The sequence below is a fragment of the Salmo salar genome, chromosome 01 (assembly GCF_965601325.2).
Source record: "Salmo salar chromosome 01, fSalSal1, whole genome shotgun sequence".
NCBI lineage: Eukaryota > Metazoa > Chordata > Actinopteri > Salmoniformes > Salmonidae > Salmo > Salmo salar.
The window spans coordinates 168505209-168518189 of NC_138291.1; the positions used below are offsets into that span (position 1 = coordinate 168505209).

The following is a 12981-nucleotide window of genomic DNA, read 5'->3' on the forward strand; positions in this document are numbered from 1 at the left end:
CAGTCTGAGAACAGAGAGGAGAGTTGGGGTGATGAACAGTGGGACAGTCTGAGAACAGAGAGGAGAGTTGGGGTGATGAACAGTGGGACAGTCTAAGAACAGAGAGGTTGCGTATTGGTTTGTATGCTGACTTCACAAAATGAATGTCCATATAAATGGACAGTATATTGTATGGTATCGTATTACATAATGAGCCATAGAGATGGTTGTAGCAAGGTTGTGGTATGGTGGAGACATGGCATAGGAGTTGTTATGGTGGAGACATGGCATAGGAGGGAAATGTTAGAGATGGTTGTAGCAAGGTTGTGGTATGGTGGAGACATGGCATAGGAGTTGTTATGGTGGAGACATGGCATAGGAGGGAAATGTTAGAGATGGTTGTAGCAAGGTTGTGGTATGGTGGAGACATGGCATACAATAGGTGGGAAATGTTAGAGGATGGTTAGGACCAAAGAAGGCTAGAGAATGATCCCATTGAGAAACGGTCTCTCTGGACCACCAGAATTGGTTGAAATCACATCCAGTCGTCGTGGCCCTTATTGTAAGAAACAGTTACGGTAGCTTTAGGGTATGAATGATTTGGGAACGCTGCAAATATCGTGCCCTGCGTTTGTCCATCTGCGAGTCAATGAATCGATGAGGATGCCTTTTATCTTAGTGTCTGACTCACAACTTGTTAAAGACAGACTTCAGATAACTCCCCCCTTCCCACCTCCCCAAGACAGGGGAACGCTGACTGGGCTTCATCAAGCTCTACTGACAGCAGTCTATACTGGTGTGTGTGTGTATTTTGGGGGAGGTTGTGTGTGTGTTGTCCTGTGTGTGTGCATGCCCGTGTGTGTGTTGTGGTTAGGGAATTGTTTGTGTTTTAATGCAGGGAAGAATAAAGAGGCTTGGTGTAAGAAGGTCCTCATTCCTGACACAACTTCTACCTCCCATTATACAGTAGGTCTTCATCTCTTCTCTATCGATCTGATGCTTATGTAGTGTCTATACTGCATCCCATTCCCTATGTAGTGGACTACTTTTGACCAGAGCTCATAGGACTGTGGTCAAAAGTAGTGCACTATGTAGGGTATAGGGTGCCATTTGGAACAGAAGCTATACCTGCTTGTACATATGATACTGTCTGTTCTATACTCCTCAATCTGTGCAGTCCACTTATAGAGGTTGACTTCCTTCAACTAAATTGAATTTAATATGGTAAACCAGGAAGCTAAAAACCCATATGTCATAATCACCTGGTTTTATTCATGTATTTACAGACCAAATCTCAATGTAGCGCGTCCCCAACCAAAGTGTGTGTGTGTGAGTGAATCCTTCCTGTGATATTCTTGGCTGAGGTTTGTACATAATTAAGGTTTTATTAAGCTTCAGAAGTCGGCTGCGACGTGTGTGTGTGCGCTAGAAGGCATCGCTGTCCTCTAAAGAGGAGTTTACCAAGCATGTTTATGCAAATACATATTTAAATACACATTAAAAAGTCTAAGTTTAGCTGTTTAATCAGCCGTCAAATTATTATTTTATTATTGTTTGGTTGATGACGCCGCTGAAATATTTATGGGCTGTTTTGAGAGGGGAGAACCGCCGGTGAGAAGAGAGTCACATAAAACACACACATTCTCTCGTGCACACACACACAGACACGCACACATATGCACACACAAACACAGGCACACACACATAAAATGCTTCTCTCAGCTATAAAAGAAAGGTTAGGGGAGAAACATTACACGGTAATTATATATAACTGCCCAATTACTCCACAGACGGCAGAGAGAGAGAGCACCAGGACAAAGTTCCACAAATATATGCAAAGTCAAGATGGGACTTTATTTATGCAAGGCTGTAAAATAAAATAGTAACAAGGGAGATACTGTTATTTTGAATGTTTCGTAGGCCTATATTCGTGGACAGTTTTTAAATCTGGGGGACGAAATGATATCTGACACAAATCATTACGAGAAGTGTTGGACAGGGAGCTAATTGACCTGTTTTAATGGTGAATAGTGATAGCAATGACAAGATAGTGACAGTAACTAGGACATCTTGATGCTTACCTTGTGAGCCAAACAATACCAACATGATGATGAGAAATGACAGTCAGAGAAGGAAGAACTAAAACATGCAGAGAGATGGAATCTTTCCACAGTTTTTGACACCAATCTGGTCATTCAGACAGAGACCATTTCCAAATACTGTCCACATACTGTTCTCTTCGATACTACTCTACTACTGACTCCATGCTACTCAACTAACTCTACTGACTCAATGCTATACAACTAACTCTACTGACTCAATGCTATTCAACTAACTCTACTGACTCAATGCTATACAACTAGCTCTACTGACTCAATGCTATTCAACTAACTCTACTGACTCCATGCTACTCAACTAACTCTACTGACTCAATGCTATACAACTAACTCTACTGACTCAATGCTATACAACTAGCTCTACTGACTCAATACTATTCAACTAACTCTACTGACTCAATGCTATACAACTAGCTCTACTGACTCAATACTATTCAACTAACTCTACTGACTCAATGCTATTCAACTAACTCTACTGACTCAATGCTATACAACTAGCTCTACTGACTCAATACTATTCAACTAACTCTACTGACTCAATGCTATACAACTAGCTCTACTGACTCAATGCTATTCAACTAACTCTACTGACTCAATGCTATACAACTAGCTCTACTGACTCAATGCTATACAACTAGCTCTACTGACTCAATGCTATTCAACTAACTCTACTGACTCAATGCTATTCAACTAACTCTACTGACTCAATGCTATTCAACTAACTCTACTGACTCAATGCTATACAACTAGCTCTACTGACTCAATACTATTCAACTAACTCTACTGACTCAATGCTATACAACTAGCTCTACTGACTCAATGCTATTCAACTAACTCTACTGACTCAATGCTATTCAACTAACTCTACTGACTCAATGCTATTCAACTAACTCTACTGACTCAATGCTATACAACTAACTCTACTGACTCAATGCTACTCAACTAACTCTACTGACTCAATGCTATTCAACTAACTCTACTGACTCAATGCTATACAACTAACTCTACTGACTCAATGCTATTCAACTAACTCTACTGACTCAATGCTATTCAACTAACTCTAGTGACTCAATGCTATACAACTAGCTCTACTGACTCAATGCTATTCAACTAACTCTACTGACTCAATGCTATTCAACTAACTCTACTGACTCAATGCTATACAACTAGCTCTACTGACTCAATGCTATTCAACTAACTCTACTGACTCAATGCTATTCAACTAACTCTACTGACTCAATGCTATTCAACTAACTCTACTGACTCAATGCTATACAACTAACTCTACTGACTCGATGCTATTCAACTAACTCTGAGTCAATGCTATTCAACTAACTCTACTGACTCAATGCTATTCAACTAACTCTACTGACTCAATGCTATACAACTAACTCTACTGACTCAATGCTATTCAACTAACTCTACTGACTCAATGCTATACAACTAGCTCTACTGACTCAATGCTATTCAACTAACTCTACTGACTCAATGCTATACAACTAACTCTACTGACTCAATGGTATTCAACTAACTCTGAGTCAATGCTATTCAACTGAGTCTAGTGACTCAATGCTAATCAACTAACACAAAACCATTCTACTAACTCTACTGACTCGATAACACTCTACTAACTCTTCACTAACTCAATGCTAGCTACTCCACTAGCACCACTGATGGTAAGCCTAGAAAACAGGATTCCATGGCGCTCCAGTGTCCTGTAAGCATCCTGTCACTCCCCTGCTAGCTATTCTTGTTCATTGTCTTACCTTTGAAATCATCGTATATGATCCCATACAACTGTCTGGCCTCAGGCTCTCCTCCTGAGATCAAGAGCTTGAGAATCCCTTTATGAGATGAACAAATCTTTGTTTTAGATGGGTTTCATGGATCCAACCTGAGTCAATCTACACACAATACCCCATAATGACAAAGCGAAAACAGGTTTTTACAAATGTATTTAAAATAAAAAACAGAAATACCTTATTTACATAACTATTCAGACCCTTTGCTATGAGACTCGAAATTGAGCTCAGGTGCATCCTGTTTCCGTTGATCATCCTTGATGTTTCTACAACTTGATTGGAGTCCACCTGTGGTAAATTCAATTGATTGGACATGATTTGGAAACGATCACACCTGTCTATATAAGGTCCCACAGGTGACAGTGCATGTCAGAGAAACAACCAAGCCATGAGGTCGAAGGAATTGACCGTAGAGCTCTGAGAAAGAATTTTGTCGAGGCACAGATCTGGGAAAAGGTGACAAAAAATGTCTGCAGCATTGAAGGTCCCCATGAACAGTGGCCTCCATCATTCCTAAATAGAAGACGTTTGGAACCAACAAGACTCTTCCTAGAGCTGGCCGCCCGGCCAAACTGAGCAATCGGGGGAGAAGGGCCTTGGTCAGGAAGGTGACCAAGAACCCAATGGTCACTCTGACAAAGCTCCAGAGTTTCTCTGTGGAGATGGGAGAACCTTCCAGAAGGACAACCATCCACCAATCAGGCCTTTATGGTAGAGTGGCCAGACAGAAGCCACTCCTCAGTAAAAGGCACATGAAGGTTCACCTTCCAACAGGACAGCGACCCTAAGCACACAGCCAAGACGACGCAGGAGTGGCTTCGGGACAAGTCTCTGAATGTCCTTGAGTGGCCCAGTCAGAGCCCGGACTTGAACTCGATCGAACATCTCTGGAGACACCTGAAAATAGCTGTGCAGCGACGCTCCTTGAGAGGATCTGCAGAGAAGAATGTGAGGAACTCCCCAAATACAGGTGTGCCAAGCTTGTAGCATCATACCCAAGAAGACCCGAGGCTGTAATCACAGCCCAAGGTGCTTCAACAAAGAACTGAGTAAAAACCAGTTTTTGCTTTGTCATTAGGGGGTATTGTGTGTAGATTGATGAGGGAAAAAAACAATTGAATCCATTATAGAATAAGGCTGTAACGGAACAAAATGTGGAAAAAGTGAAGGGGTCTGAATCCTTTCTAAATGCATTGTATGGAGAGGTAGGTCCATAGAGATATACATCTAGAAAGGGTGATTTTATGGAGCAGAGTCCCAATGTCTTGGAATGGAACAGTTTGTCGGACATCTTGCTTGAGGGCAGTTCTAAACCAGCTAATTTCATCTTTATGGGTTGGTCATCATCACCTAGTTATACAGTATTAAGGATATGGCTTGGGAGAGGTGGAGTCTACCGGATCTTAGCCTACATGGTATGTACACTACACACTAGCTAATGTACGGTACTTGAGTTCTACCTTTCTTTTTTGCAAACTCTCTCTCCTCTTCACTTTCTTCCTCCTCCCACTTCTTCTTCTTCTTCCTCTTCTTCTCCTCTCCCCCAGGGGGCTCTAAGGTCTCCTGACCCCAGATTTCCCATTCAGGGGTTTTGGGAACTTCCTCTGGATCACCACAGAGGAAGAGTGAGAGATCTGAAATCTATTGCTCTACGGGCTGATTAGTACTGTCTGACTGACTGCTCCCAGTAGCTCCAACTTCGACAGGCTTCGGCTGATCAACAGCTCTACACATTGACTGGTCATGTCTGAAGGAGAATCTACTGTACTCCAACTTGTATTTGCTTTTGAACTATACACATCTATGCACTGGTCTATACCAACTCATACATTCACTAACACTACACACTAGCTCCATACATGTACAGCTCATCTAGAGAAGATACATTCACTAACACTACACACTAGCTCCATACATGTATAGCACATCTAGAGAAGATACCTTCAGGGTTTCTTTCTGTGTCCTCCTCTTCCCCCTCCTCTTGCTCTCCTTCTTTCTCAGAGGGTTTTCCTGTCTCCTCTACTTCAGGAGTAGGAGAGACTGTGAGCACTAACAGGTCACATCATTCATTTGTTTGTTCATTAGTGTTTTTGTTTGTTCCTTCGTTCGTCCTCTTTTCATTAATTCATCTATTCATCCATCCATCCATCCATTATACTATTGTACATAATGAGTCCAGTCTAGTTCATAGGAACACAATGAGTTATAAAACTACTAACTAATGAAGTCCATTGAAATCCTACACAATGACAGATACCTTCTGCCTCAAACTCCTTCTCTTTCTCCACTGCTTCCTTTTCTCTCAATCCCTCAGAGGGCCATGCACTCTCTCCAGGGCCCCCTTCCTCAGGTTGGGGAGGAACTGTGAATGTCAGAAAGGGTCCGAAAAACAGACACATCACAATTCGTTCACTTCGCCTCACCCCCATATGAGCTAGAATCTACAGGTCACGCTAGAAAGAGAGTGGGGAAAACAATTTTATCTCAAATGACTTCAAACAGCTAGAAAGCTATAATGGGGAAAACAATATTATCTCAAATGACTTCACAGCTAGAAAGCTATAACCTTTATATCTCTCCTTCTCTGTTGTCTTCTCGTTCTTTTCCTCCATCACGTCCACTTTCCTAGAGGGCTTCTCGCTTTTCCCAGAGTCCTCTGCTTCAGGTTTTGGGGCGGCTGTGTGCGAGTACCAGTGAGACATGAGCACTCTCAGAAAAAAAAAAAGTTTTACCATCAGGGTGGGACCAAGGAGACAGTTTCTTTGTACTGCACATCATATGGCTACTTCATCATAGTCACGGCTCAATTAACTAATGGGACGCTAATATGAACCATGACAATAACAGGCTCTTGACAGACCTCGTCTATCGTCAATTTTCTTTTCTTTACCTGAAAGTTAGTGAGTACTGTGTATTACTCTGTCTGTTCATAACAACTTGGCAACAAGTAGTCTTCTACATGTGAATGTTCCATTACACTCTAAATTCAATGCACAACGATTAGGCCTGTACCTTTTTCCAATCTTTTTTTCCTCCACTCCCTGTTTCTCCTCTACCCCCTCTTTCTCCTCCACCCCCTCTTTCTCCTCCTCCCCCTCTTTCTCTAGTTCTGTCTTAGATGGAGTATTGCTTTTCGCATTGTCCTCTGCTTCAGCGGGTTTGGAGGTGACTGTGAACATTGAGCAATGTAGTCTTTTACAGTCCGATATGCATGTCTCTCTACACAACGCAAAGTACCACAGAACTACAGTACCCACATACTACAACTACTACACATACTACTGAGGCTACAATAAACAAGTTATACCTTTTTCAGTCTCTTTCTCCTTCACCTCTCCTTCCTCCCCCTCTTCTTCAAAGGGAATCTCAGTCTCTCCTGCATCTCCTGCCTCTTCACTATTAGCAGCTGAACAAAAAGCATTGCAACCTCCAAAAGGAGTGTGTGCAAATTGATCATTATTGCAAACAGCCAGAAAGTTTCAAAGAGCTCTCTAACAAGTACCTCTAAACTAGGAATTACTAATCAGCCAAGGGAAGCTGGGGAAAGAGTTGTACATGGGAAATGTTCTCCTTTAAATTGGACATTTAAGATGACCAGGCTACATTTAAGATGGCCAGGCTATTGACCAATCAATGACAAGGTATTGATTCGGCAGCACTCCCCCTAATGGATGTATGGGTTCCATAAAATCTATTCTGCATAATCCTTCCGTTTCTTTGCATGGATCCAGGTGTACCACATAAGTATTCTCTATCAACAGGGGTGTGGTGTGAGAGCCTACCGTAGAGATGGTAGAGAGGCCATTGCCCATCTATACAATGGCTTTTTCTTTGACGGAGACATACAAGAGCCCTCTATTCCTCTCGAAGGAGCTTACCCTGTTAGCTAGTGTGTAGCTAACACAGTCCCTGCGGATTTCCCTCAAGCCGGTGCCCCCTCCACGCCGTCTGATCCCAGTACAGATTGTGCTGCTGAGCCCCAGAGGGAGGGAACGCTGGCAGCAGTTCCCAACCCCCCAAGTCATCATGTTTCATCAGTGTGACCCTCCCACCCCCACTCATGTCTGACTTTTGCCCCTCTGACCCATTTTCAGAATAAGTAGATAGCTGACACCCCCTCACACATGCGCCTGCATACACAGGGAAGCTGCATTTGCCTGTTCACACAATGCGCGCATACACCAACACATCCTCTATGGGGTACACACCAACACATCCTCTGTATGGGGTACACACCAACACATCCTCTATGGGGTACACACCAACAAATCCTCTGTATGGGGCACACACCAACACATCCTCTGTATGGGGTACACACCAACACATCCTCTGTATGGGGCACACACCAACACATCCTCTGTATGGGGCACACACCAACACATCCTCTGTATGGGGTACACACCAACACATCCTCTGTATTGGGTACACACCAACACATCCTCTGTATGGGGTACACACCAACGCATCCTCTGTATGGGATACACACCAACACATCCTCTGTATGGGGTACACACCAACGCATCCTCTGTATGGGGTACACACCAACGCATCCTCTGTATGGGGTACACACCAACGCATCCTCTGTATGGGGTACACACCAACGCATCCTCTGTATGGGGTACACACCAACGCATCCTCTGTATGGGGTACACACCAACGCATCCTCTGTATGGGGTACACCAACGCATCCTCTGTATGGGGTACACACCAACGCATCCTCTGTATGGGGTACACACCAACGCATCCTCTGTATGGGGTACACACCAACGCATCCTCTGTATTGGGTACACACCAACACATCCTCTATGGGGTACACACCAACACATCCTCTGTATGGGGTACACACCAACACATCCTCTATGGGGTACACACCAACACATCCTCTGTATGGGGTACACACCAACACATCCTCTATGGGGTACACACCAACACATCCTCTGTATGGGGTACACACCAACACATCCTCTATGGGGTACACACCAACACATCCTCTGTATGGGGTACACACCAACACATCCTCCTGTATGGGGTACACACCAACACATCCTCTGTATGGGGTACACACCAACGCATCCTCTGTATGGGGTACACACCAACACATCCTCTGTATGGGGTACACACCAACACATCCTCTGTATGGGGTACACAACAACGCATCCTCTGTATGGGGTACACACCAACGCATCCTCTGTATGGGGTACACACCAACACATCCTCTGTATGGGGTACACACCAACACATCCTCTGTATGGGGCACACACCAACACATCCTCTGTATGGGGCACACACCAACACATCCTCTGTATGGGGCACACACCAACACATCCTCTGTATGGGGTACACACCAACACATCCTCTGTATGGGGTACACACCAACACATCCTCTGTATGGGGCACACACCAACACATCCTCTGTATGGGGCACACACCAACACATCCTCTGTATGGGGCACACACCAACACATCCTCTGTATGGGGTACACACCAACGCATCCTCTGTATGGGGTACACACCAACGCATCCTCTGTATGGGGTACACACCAACGCATCCTCTGTATGGGGTACACACCAACGCATCCTCTGTATGGGGTACACACCAACGCATCCTCTGTATGGGGTACACACCAACGCATCCTCTGTATGGGGTACACACCAACGCATCCTCTGTATGGGGTACACACCAACGCATCCTCTGTATGGGGTACACACCAACGCATCCTCTGTATGGGGTACACACCAACACATCCTCTGTATTGGGTGGGTGGGCTCTCAGGGACACTGCTGTTACAGCAGGTGATCTAGCACAACATAGAGCATAAATGCATTTAATCTCAGTTACCCACGCTGCCTTGGGGGAAAGAGCGCTTCACCGTCCTACTGGTATTAATCTCTATCAGCTCGTCAGCTCAACTCGTACTGTCTGAAACAAACACACACACAGACACGCACAGGGAACTGGGGTTAGATCTGCAAGAGTGTGTGTAGGTATTGCGACTGTGCACGTAGGAGTGTGTTTGTGCGTGTGTCTGCATGTGTGCACGTGTGTGTGTGTTCAGGGGACGGCTTAGCAGAGCAGGACAGTGATGGAGCTTTCAAATCATCTGCTCTGGTCACAGGCAGCAGTTTGACACTGTTCACCCTCTAGAGCTCCCTGACTCCCAACACTAAAACTGCAGGCTGCCTCCCTACAGAATCATGTTCACAGTGCCTGTCAGCCTGCCATTCCAGCCACCAAAACTCCTTGACATAAATCATACAAGTGTAATACAGCATATTAGGAAGTCGTGACATTTGATGACTTCCTAATATAGATGCTGTAGATTTGGAGATTACCAAAAGTCTGTGCACAGTCCACCAAGTGTTTAATGTGAAGGAGAAAGTGAAATGATTCATTGTCGAGTATTAAGAAAATTGTGAATGTAGACCCATGACATTGTCTGTTGAAAGCAAGTCTCATCAAGTCCAAGCCCTCTCTGAGCTTTAAACCATTCTCTATGGGGTTTGTTTCGGCCTTCTCTCTCTCTCTCTATCTCTCTCTGTGTGTGTGTGTGTGTGTGTGTGTCTCTCTCTCTCTCTCTCTCTCTCTACCAGTGGCTCCACAGGGACCCAGTGTCTGAACCGTGAACTAGGGCCTTTATTACGACTGTCAATGCACTCTCTCACTCTAGCTCTCTCTCTCCCCCTCTCTAGCCCCTATCTCCATCTCTCCACCCTCTCTTTTGCCTTCCTCGCGCTCTCTCTCTCTCCCTCTCTCTCATGCTAGCCCACATTAACTGGGTTTCAGTATCATTATCCAAATTGAATGAGCAGCTCTGACATGAGATGTGATTATTGTGCAATATAACATACTTCCTCTTTTTATTTTTTTAAATAGCCCTTTTTTTGTGCCAGGGAATAGATTGTATTTCTATGAAGCCACACCACAGGAATCTTTCAACTAAATGAGGAAGATTTCTAGATCTAGATTCAATGCTATAGATCTACTCTATTCTAAACTGCTACTCTATGGGTCTGGCTTACCTTCTTCGCTCTCTACGTCCATTGGCTCAGGCAGGTCCGTTGGGGACGGGGTTGTAGTGGGGGGAGGGCTCTCAGTCAGGGCAGGTGACGTGAGCTCCTCCGCGATTGGTGGATGGGGTGTGGATTCCTCTGTGATAGGCTGAGGGGTGGTCGTAGGGGGCGTTGCCTCTGTGGTAATGATGATGGATGTTGTAAGTTCTTCCTGCTCTATAGGTGTAGGTGATGGGGGGGCAGGGTGTCAGTGAGGGGGGGTCTCGGGGGTCTGTAATGGGGGAGTGGTGGTGGAGTCGGTTGGGTCCTTGGTCGGAAGGAGGGGCTCTTGAGGAGAGAGAGCATGTTCAAGGTAATGAGGGATGTATTCATTCATTAAAATGCATTAAATATATAAGGAATGCTGCCTCGGATTGTTTATCTAAACAAAGCCTAGTTTTTATTTTTTCTCTGACTCACGCATGCACACACACACATGCAGGCACACGGAAAAGTGCAAGCAAGTGCACACACAGAAGTGAAGACATAATGGCAGTGTGATTTCACCCTGCTGAGACAGACTTAACCCAATAGCTGTGCCTTGTTAACCCTTTCAGTACTGGCAGCACTGCAATCCCAGTGCGCTCCACTCTGGTCTATTGTGGAAGAAGATCACTCTGCAATATTTTACTGATGGTCCTCTTAGGTTGACAGTGTGTGTGTCCTATTGGCTAATATACACACTTGTGTACTACACGCTAGCCCTATTGGTTAATACACACACTAGTGTACTACACGCTAGCCCTATTGGTTAATACACACACTAGTGTACTACACCCTAGCCCTATTGGCTAATACACACACTAGTGTACTACACCCTAGCCCTATTGGCTAATACACACACTAGTGTACTACACCCTAGCCCTATTGGCTAATACACACACTAGTGTACTACACCCTAGCCCTATTGGCTAATACACACACTAGTGTACTACACCCTAGCCCTATTGGCTAATACACACACTAGTGTACTACAAAGGCCACTAGCTCTTTGTGTTAAAGCATTAATAACATGCTGGATGTTGTCTTTTGAAATATCAAGCTAATCAACATCTAGCTCTAGTCCTTAGTTGGCTATGGCTACACTATGCACTGGTCTAGTGTAATCTCCCCACCGGGAGTCTCTGTGGGAGGGTCAATGCTCAGAGAGTGGCGCTGCTGGACTCTGGTCAAGAGAGAGTGGTTCATGTTCCACATGCTCTGATTTGTTGATGTCTGTTTTGTTTTGAACCCTGCCAAAATCATTGGATACTAATAATGTTTTTTGACTTATTTTCTACTACTTTTTCTAGAACAGAGTTACCAAACAGTGCCACCTTGCAGTGACCAGGGTTGGGGTCAATTCCATTTGAATTCCAGGCTATTCATGAAGTTTTTTTCATTGAAAGCATTGAAGAGAATTGGAATGTCAGTGTACTTCCTGAATTGATTGGAATTTAAATGGAATTGACCCTGACTGTGACAGAGAAAATAAAAACAGTGATCTGGATAATTACGTAATCTGGTGATGACATGTACCTGTCTGTCTGCACAAATGAACTGACATGCCTGTCTGTCTGCACTGATGAACTGACTATCCTGTCCTGTCTGTCTGCACTGTGACGACCCTCCCCCTCTGTCTGCCAAATTCTTTCTATTTGCTCCCGTTTTCCTTAATAGTATGACGGTGGGTGGAGCTGGGAGGGAGGCTCGGTTGTGTCCCAGGGATAAATACATCTTTCCCTCATTCATTGAGGAGACTCTCTCCTGGTTGTGGCATTTTGTTGCGTGTTTATTTTGGCACCTCAACACCCCTCATTACCACCATCTATGCACACAGCCACTCACACTGCTTATCTACACACATCATTGTTCATTGTATATAGTTTACCTTGGTTAATAAATATATTTTTGTTATTCCTTGATCTCTGTGTTGTCTCCCTTTTTGTTATGGGCTACAAGACGGTTCATGACAGCACAGATGAATTGACTATTACGTAGTCACATGACACACTTATGCGCGAGCACACACGTACATATATGGACACATACAA

At 44.4% G+C, this 12981-nt stretch overlaps 1 protein-coding gene across 4 annotated transcripts in view; it reads right to left on the reverse strand.

Annotated features, from left to right (window-relative positions):
• Positions 1 to 12981, reverse strand: part of ntng2b (netrin g2b) — a 126884-nt gene that overhangs the window by 7858 nt on the left and 106045 nt on the right. The gene's annotated exons all lie outside the window — the stretch shown is intronic.